Source organism: Muscardinus avellanarius (genome assembly GCF_963383645.1).
Source record: "Muscardinus avellanarius genome assembly, chromosome: 9".
NCBI classification, from domain to species: Eukaryota; Metazoa; Chordata; class Mammalia; order Rodentia; family Gliridae; genus Muscardinus; species Muscardinus avellanarius.
Window position 1 is genome coordinate 68,996,811 of NC_137795.1, and position 9,150 is coordinate 69,005,960.

Sequence of the window (9,150 nt, forward strand, 5' to 3'; positions counted from 1 at the left end):
CGGCCCTTGGTTTTCTATTTCTGTTTTTAGAAGAGTTGAAGAAGACTAAGTTTATGGCCTTATAATTGGAAGGAATATGAGGAAATTTGGTATAAAAAGACAAATGAGAAACATGAAATACATAAATTAAAGCAAATCTGAAAAACATTGAAGAAGGATGAAGGCCCTTTTGCCATGAGAAAGTAGGTGTAATAAGTGTTTCAGTGTGTTGTCTAAGTAAGATGCTGTTGTGCCAATATTTTTCTGTTTTTCTCTTTACTTCTGGGTCACTGAGAAGCCTGGTGTATAAAGACAGAGTGGAGAGGGCACTGGCCTCGAGCAAGAAGACCTGGATGGTGTATCATGCGAGGACCAAAGGCCACTGTGGGCCTCTAAGGAATCTTTCCCATGGGAGACAAAGACTGACGATCTGGGCAGTATTCTAAGTGTTAATTAAATAACACAATTATTACTGGGACTTATTTGAAGATGAGCATCCCCCCCAAAGTCAGAGATTAACGTTGATACATTGGTGATACACAGGGAACTAAGCTTGGGCAGGCTCTATGGAAACCTCTTGCTTCTTATAGCACATATCTTCTCAGGAAATATCCAATCACAAATAGGCTTTGGTGCCTCATATGAGCCAAGTAGAAAGAGGAAATGCCACTTTGCCCAGCCCACCAGTTATGTTAACCCTTATAAAGTGTGGGTTCCATTCTAAGATGTATCAGTTGCCTCCCTACATTTGGGTGTTGCTCCCTAACCTAGTTCTTAATGAGGAAGCAGAAAGACAATAGGCAGATAGGGTCAGGAGGCCACACTAAGAAGATCCAACTTCCTGAGAGTCAAGAAGATAAATTATCCTGAGTCTTAATAAGATCAAACATCCTGAAGGACAACACAATCAAACCTCCTAGGAGTCAACCAGATGTTTGCAAGACACCAGTTGTTCCTGGCAATAAGTGAACACTATCTAAGTCCCAAGAAACTGTCTCAGCCACAGAGGATGAATAATTTATTTGAACTGCGATGACCCTTCAAAAATGAGACACTGAATATTGGAGAATGCAAAAGAAAAATAACATGAATTGGATGTTGCTGGAATTCCAGACCAAAAGAGAGAAACTCAAAGAAGGATATAAACCCCTAGAAAAGCCAGCTCAAAATGGTTACTTGTCAGGACACAGGCTAATGAAAATGTTTTATGAAGAAATATATTGAGTTTTGTGAGAAAGCTCTGAAAAGAAAGACAAAGGTCTATCACTGAGTGTACTTTCAACTAAGATGTGACTTTGGCTATGTCCCTGCCAAATCTGTGTTTTAATCAAACAGCACTAGAAATATTCCTTGTAACCAGACAGACTTTTTTTTTTTTGGCGGGGGGTGGTACTAGGGGTGGAACCTAGGGGCTTTTCTACCTCTGGGCTATACTCCCAGACCTTTTTTATACTTTATTTGGAAACAGGGTCTCACTAAGTTGCTGAGAGCCTCACTAAGTAGCTGAGGCTAGCTTCAAGCCTGTGCGATCCTCCTGTCTCAGCCTCCCAAGCACTAGGATTACAAATGTGTGCCACCACGCCTGGCTTCAGACAGACCTTTTTGCAGAATACCTTTTCTTGGCTTTTTCTGAGAATGTAATCTATTATGCTATGTGTCAATTGCTGTCACATAGTCTGTAAACTCTAATAACTTGCTGGGTCCTGCTGGATTATAAAAACCTTGTAGGTCCCAGAATAAACACGCTAGAGTATCTGCCTTGTGTATGTATTAGGCTTCGAGGTTCCAGGTCCAGCACTAACCTAGAGAGCGGTGACAGTTATCTACTCGGGAACCCCTCCTTTGGGAGCTTCCGTCTCTTTCAAAGGTCACATAGACTTTGGGAGAGGTGGTACGCAGTTGACTGCACTTGGCCAGGTACCACCAGAAGGAAGCTGCTGACACCAAAGTCCTCCCTGACCGTAAGGATGATCTGCCTCTTTTACTCTCCAGCTGTCTTTAAAATAAACTCCTTGCTCACCTTTCTGGTGTCTGTGAGTGTCATTCCTCAAACTCCATCAGACAAAAACCCAGTAAGGAAAACATTGGTTTCATTAAGAGGAAATGGCTGCTTAATTAGAAAAAAATGGCATTGTGAAAATAACAGATGAGATTCATTATAAATGTAAAGGAGATTTTGTGTTTTACAAATAATAATCAAGGGCAATTGCAAAACACTACTTATAGCATCATGTGTGGAAGTTGTCTTAGTAAAACCTGCTCTGGGTTCCTCCTCAATCACAAGCTCCTTTCAGAGAACAAAGGACTGGAGAAATCCCATTTGTATCTTGATATTGTGAGAAAAGGAGTTAGGAGTTTTGTTAAGTGCAGATTTAAAATTCTAAGGTAACTGGCTCTAGGTCAGACTCAAAGTCTAGCCTATATACTCAAGATACAACCCTTCAATTCTAATTCAACTTCAAGAGACACTATTAATAATCCAAAAGTATTATTGTAAGCAGCTACTGCTATCTGACTCATATTTTTAATAGATTTCCCATATGAAAAGAAGTTGAGTTTCTGTGTTGGTAATTGGCCTGCCTACAGTCAACTGAGCTATAGGTCTGAATCATAACTAATTGACTCTTCTGGATACCTATAACCCAGGAATGACCCAGAGTTAGGAAGGCTAGAAGTTTACAGTTTCTTCACTATCAGACTCCAGGTCTCATCAAACCATGTAATGAATGATCCCCTGGGGCTGGACCAGAACTCAACCAGAACTGGACCAGCCTTTGAGAGTGGTGTGGAAAGCAGGGTGCATCTTGCTTTGAGTGACTACATGAAGAATGGCATTTTCAGGCTGGGCCTTACTCCAAGTTAATACATTTTATAAAGAAGTAGCTTGCTATGCCTTACCCCATTTTGAGTACAAGTGCCGAGATAGAATGAGTCTACACCTTAATTTTACACGTAAACAAGTACCGTTTGCCTGGCACAGCCATAAGACACAAACTAATAAATAAATAATTGTGCTAATAAAGAGTGACCATCTACAAAGTTATCAAATTAAATCAAAAGCATGTGGATGCATGGGCATATCAACTCCATATCAGAGAAACCAGGTTCATAAAACACACCAAACCACTAAATGAAGTAATGCCCTTACCTGAAAACCATAAAAGGAAGAACACCAAGAGACTGGCCAAGGTGCCACATACTGACCTATCATCTGGTGAACATATCACAAAGTGGACAGGCAGTGAACCTCTGACTGTCCTTTGGGCCTCAACTCAGCTAGACTTCTCTGCTCAACTGGCCCACCTCAAAACTGCCTGTCATCTGGACTCTGGCCTAGAGTAAGTTTTGATCTCTGACAGCTCTGAACACTGAATAAATTCCTAGGTTGGTTTGTGACCTTATCTGACCACCTGCAAGGACTTTTATATTTTATCATTTGTATCTGCCCTCTGCCTTTGCTCTCAGTTCAGCCTCCTGAAACCCTTTGTACACAATTTTGTAATGTATGATGTGTAACTTGAGTGTTACTGATATCAGAAATCAATTGGAATAGAATAAAAGAATTTGTGATTGTCTGGCTTATGACTACCAGGTAACCCATGAATCCTCAGTGAATTAAAACCGATGAAAGTGATGTAGTCATTAATTTACTGTTATTCAATACATTCTGACATTGTGGAAAAACACAAATGTGTTTAGTCTATGTTAGTGGCATAGCTCGCTCAGGACAGTACACTCTGTATAAAGGACAATCAGAACCGTTACCCTATTTCCAGACAGCCAGAGCAATGGTCTGGGCAGTGAAGGCAGTAGCAACATATTTCTAAGAGTTATAAATTTGAATCCAGGTGTGGTGGCACACACTTGTAATCCCAGCATTTGGGAGGCTGAGACTGGAGGACTGCAGGTTCACAGACAGCCTTAGCTACTTAGTGAGGCCCTCTGCAACTTAGTGAGACCCTTTGCAGAATGAAGAATAAAAAATAGGGCAGGGGATATAGCTCGAAGGTCGAATGCTCCTGGGTTCTATCCCCAGACCAACCAAAAATAAAAAAAAATTATAAATTTTAATAACTATTATCTAGCTAGCATGACTAGCTAGATTAAAGTATCTAGCTAAGTGATTGTGAGCAAATCATTCCACCCCCAGGAACTAACTTTTGGCATTTATAAAACAAAGCTCTTGGACTCAGTCATAACTAGTAAATTATAAACTTATAAGAAGGTTCATGATAAGAAAGATAAACTTTATATAATTTAGAAGAAAAATCTAGATCTGGTTCATCTAGAACTCCCTAAATTACTTTTCCAAATTATTCCATTAGGTCAATCTGGAGCTAAAAGATATGTAGCTGATATAACATCCAGATTTCCCTAATAATAGTATATTTTTCATCACAATACCCAATATTATTAAAGTTAAAACAAGATTTCAATATTTGGTGGAAATATTTAGACTGTAAGAACAACTTATTTGAGTAGCACCCAACATTCCCTAACAATGGTGATCTTATGAAATAGTCATCGATTTTCTGCTTACATGTGGGTTTAATCTTAAATTGACTCCTTTAGTGTATGGGCTGAATGGGGTATGATGTATTTTATATCATTTTAAGCAAACAATACCTAATTCAACACTCTAAATATAGTCAACATTCAATAATTTAATTATTGACTGATGTAGGCAGTCAGAAGTAAGGGAGAGGATGACATTGCTACCTGTTTGGTCATGCCCCTCAGATTAAATGCCACTTTTATCAGTCAGCAAGCTAGGCGTGGTCTTCCCCTTTAAAGTATACCAGTGGCCGGGCATGGTGGCACACATTTGTAATCCCAGCATTTGGGAGGCAGAGAAAGGATGATCAAAGTTCGCAGATAGCCCCAGCTACTACTTAGCGAGGCCCTTCACAACTCGGTGAAAACCTGTAGTTCAGAGGTAGAATGCCCCTGGGTTCCATCTTCAGTACTGCAATAAATAAATAAATAAATAAAAAATAAAGCATATCAGTGGCTGAAAATGAGATCCAGAGTGATCACATTAGAAGGTGATCCATCAGGGTGATAAAATACCCAACTGCCCCCCATATTTCCTCTGAAGATTATTTATTTATTTATTTATTTATTTATTTATTTATTTGTGGGTCTGGAGATGGAACCCAGGGGCATTCGACCTGCAAGCTACAGCCCCTGCCCTATTTTTATTCTTTATTTTTTTGAAACAAGTTCTCACTAAATTATGGAGGGCCTAAGTAGCTGAGGCTGCCCATGAACCGCGATCCTCCAGTCTCAGCCTCCCAAATGCTGGGATTACAAGCGTGCGCCACCACGCCCGGCTGAAGATTATATTTAAAGGCAACATTTTTTTTTTAGTAGTTCCAAACCCAACACACTCACTGCCAATTCCCAAGTATGTTATAGAAGGTAAATGTTATTTATACTAGGATACTTAAGAGACTGCAGAAAAGAGGGAGGGAGGAACAAGAAGGGGAAGGAAAGGGAGGAAGGGAAGAGTGAGAGACAGAGAAAGAGAGAGAAGGGATTTTAAGGAATTGGAGCTCACACAATAGCAGCTGCTGGTAAACCTCAAATCTGCCTGGCAAGCCAGCTGGCTAGAGACCCGATGTTATACCCTTGGCTTGAAGGCAGAATTCCTTCTTCCTCAAAAGAGTTCAGCTATATTTATTTATTTATTTATTTGTTTGTTTGTTTGTTTGTTTGTTTATTATTTTTAAGTACTAGGAGCATTGCACCTCTGAGCTACACCCCCAGTCCTACTTTTTAGTCTTTTTATTTTTTGAAACAGGGTCTCACAGAGTTGCAAAGGGTCTCACTAAGTAGCTGAGGCTGTCCACGAACTGCCAATCTCTGATCTTTGCCTCCCAAATGCTGGGATTACAAGCGTGCACCACCATGCTCGGCTGTTTTTTTTATTTTTTATTTTGAAACAGGGAGCTGGGTGTGGTGGTGCATGCTTGTAATTCCAGTACTTGGGAGACTGAGATAGGAGGATCCGGGTTTGCAGCCAGCCTCAGCTACTTAGTGAGGCCCTTTACAACTCAGTGAGACCCTGTTTCAAAATAAAATGAATAAAAAAATAGGCCTGGGGATGTAGTACAGAGGTAGAATGCCCCTGGGTTCAATCTCCAGTAGTGCCAAAAAAAAAAAAAAAAGAAAAAGAAAAAGAAAGAAAGAAAGAAAGAAAGAAAGAAAGAAAGAAAGAGAAAGAAGGGGAAAAAAAGAAAGAAACAAGGTCTCACTAAAATGCAGAGGGCCTCACTAAGTAACTGAGGCTGTCCACGAACTGCGATCCTCCTGTCTCAGCCTCCCAAAGGCTGGGATTACAAACGTGCACCACAACACCTGCTAAACTTCCGCCTTTTCTTAGGGCCTTCAGTGGTTGGGATGAGGCCTATCCACATCATAGAATGTAATCTGCCTGACTGCAAGTTCTACTAGTTTAAATATTAATTGTATCTAATGCCTCCACAACATCTACATTAATATTTGACTAAAACATTTGAACCCTGAAACCTTGGTAGGTTGACACAAAAAGTTAGCTACCACACATACCAAAGTGGAGTGGGGGGAGGATTTTGAGCATGGTTGCGTATCTTCTGAAAATTTTCTGATAAATTTATTATTTTAAACAGTTTTCAAATAACAGTGCTCATGCTGATTATTTTTCTAATCCTAGAGGGAAAATATCTTTTCGGTCGTTTACTGCCTCCTTCCACCGAATCCTACTTCAACTTTTGCTCACTCTCTTCAAAACTATTACATGTTGGTGTTAAACATGTAATACATGTTGGTGTCATACATGGAAGAAAATACCAGGGCTTCCAACCTCAAGAATCCTACCACGGGAGAAGAGAAGGACATGCAGCTATTGCGGGAGGACTGCCCTGAGTTTCCCTAGGACAGCAGACCAGAAGAAGCAAAGTTTAATAAGTAAATTAGCATACTGACAGTGCTTCCTGAGCAAGCCCTGTTTATCTTCTCCATGCAGAATATACACTCTCACCTTACAATGACGAGGAATTTGATTTCCCTGGAGCGGAATTTGAGGAAATATGACCAAGGAAGGTTTGTAAATTCATTGCTCCTCCCCAGTATACACTGAGCTGGATAGTTTTAGTCTCTCAGTAAAATGCTGCCCAAGGAGGTGACTTGCCCTCAGAGGCATTTTCTCTTCACTTCTGTTGGCAACTGCACAATCCCTGCTAAGTGTATGTTTACTAAGTTCCAATTTTTAAAATAGACTTTATAGCTGCATCTGTAGTTGATGGAGCTGTATCTGGGGAGAGAGCAGACAAGTGTGTTGGCCTCTGTCACTGAGGACAAGACAAAACCTCCTTTCTCACAGGAGTGTGGGGATTAGATCACGCACATTTGGCACTGGCTTCTCAGAGCCAATGAGGTGTTAAACAGGCTAAAGTTTAAACCTTTATCCTCTGGGCACTGCCCAGGAACCACTGCCAGCAAGTATTGAATTCCAGGAACTGGTATGCCTCCAAAAATAACCCCTGGAATTGTGATCATTTATTTGACAAAAGTTCTGACAGATTCCTTCCCCTCGTTGATATTAGTAATAGGAAGGCAAAGCGGAGCCTTGGTTACTAGAAAGAGAGAAGGACTCATGCAAAGACCTCGAACTTTCAGACATGTCTGGTTCTAGCTCTATATTTAATAATTTTCTAGACCTGAGTTCTAGACCCAATCAAAGAAATAAAGAAAGCTATCATTAGAAGCTGGATGTGTAGTGGCATATGCCTATAATCCCAATGCTTGGGAGGTTGAGGCAGGAGGAGGGCAGGTTCTAGGCCAACATTGGTAATTTAGTGAGACCCTATTTCAAAATTAAAAATTAAAATAGCTAGGGGTTTAGCTTAGAGGTAGAGTGTTTTGGGGTTCAATCCCCAGCACCAGAAAGAAAGAAAAAGAAAAAGAAAAAGAAAGAAAGAAAGAAAATCTATTTTGTCCCTTTCAGATCTAAGAGGATGCTGTCCTACTTTAACTCACAACCATTCCACCACTTCTCTTTCTTTATATTTTTTGCTCCCAGGTACAAGACACATGTACTGTCTCTGACACAAATATAAAGGCTGAAAAATCCTGCATTTTACCCAAAATGTGTAGGGCTCTGGGTTTGAGATGGTGCCAGCCATATCTTCAATTGCTTTCTCAAGTATTAGGGGACAGAGATACACATGTGTTTCTCAGTTATTCTCCTTACATGCTTAAAATTCTAGTGCACCATTAGATCCTAGAATATTGCAGGGCGAGAGCTCCAGAGAAAATTGAATTATTAAAAAGCAAAGCCTGAGGCGTAGACCATTTAATAAAACTACAAAACAGCTTCAGATTCTGCGAATAGAAGAAAAATGGTAAGAGTAAGACAGATTCTTCCTGCTCTTTAAGATGGTTCTCACACATTCTTCATATATTCTGAAATTAAATGTTTTATTCCATTTAGACAACTTCTGCATGTTAACCAGTTTGGAGTGTGACTCCGAGGCAAATTCTGTGCTGCTTCTTCTGTTTTGTTCTCCCAGCTCTTCAGAAGAATTACATTAGCTCAAGTCTTTAAAAAATTACTGCCTGAAGAAATCTCAGTCCTTCCTTTCTTTAATAGGCAAATAAGAAATACATGAGCTGTTTCATCTCCCCCCATAGGCACATCTCATGGGAGATGTAATCAGGTTACTATCAGGACCTTGAATCAAAGCAAGAGAACTTGATGGGTGATACAAAAATCTGCTGTGAGTAGGTCTGGGTTGCTGTAAAGGTGCTTTTCACAAAGCCTGAATCAGTTTATTTTCAAAATTCTGCTTGATATTGATGCAGGAGACAGCATCTCAGTGGGCCAGAGGGAAGTACTACAGGTGGTACCACATGCAGGTAGGTTTAAATCATAGGAGGAAAGAAAGATGGAGTAGAAAAATTAATATGGAAAAAAGTAGAATTAAGAGATTTTGTTAAAATGTTTTTAAGACATCTGATTTGGTTCAAAGTATAATTGCCTCTGAAAATTACTTCTGTGATCATAGGTTCTGGCAGTAAGTTAAACAACACACATGTTTGAGCTGAGAAACAAACAATGGATCCTAATTCTGTATTAATCTCCCAGTGATGCCTTAGGCTACTTGCTGTCTGTGTATTTTTAACCTTAAA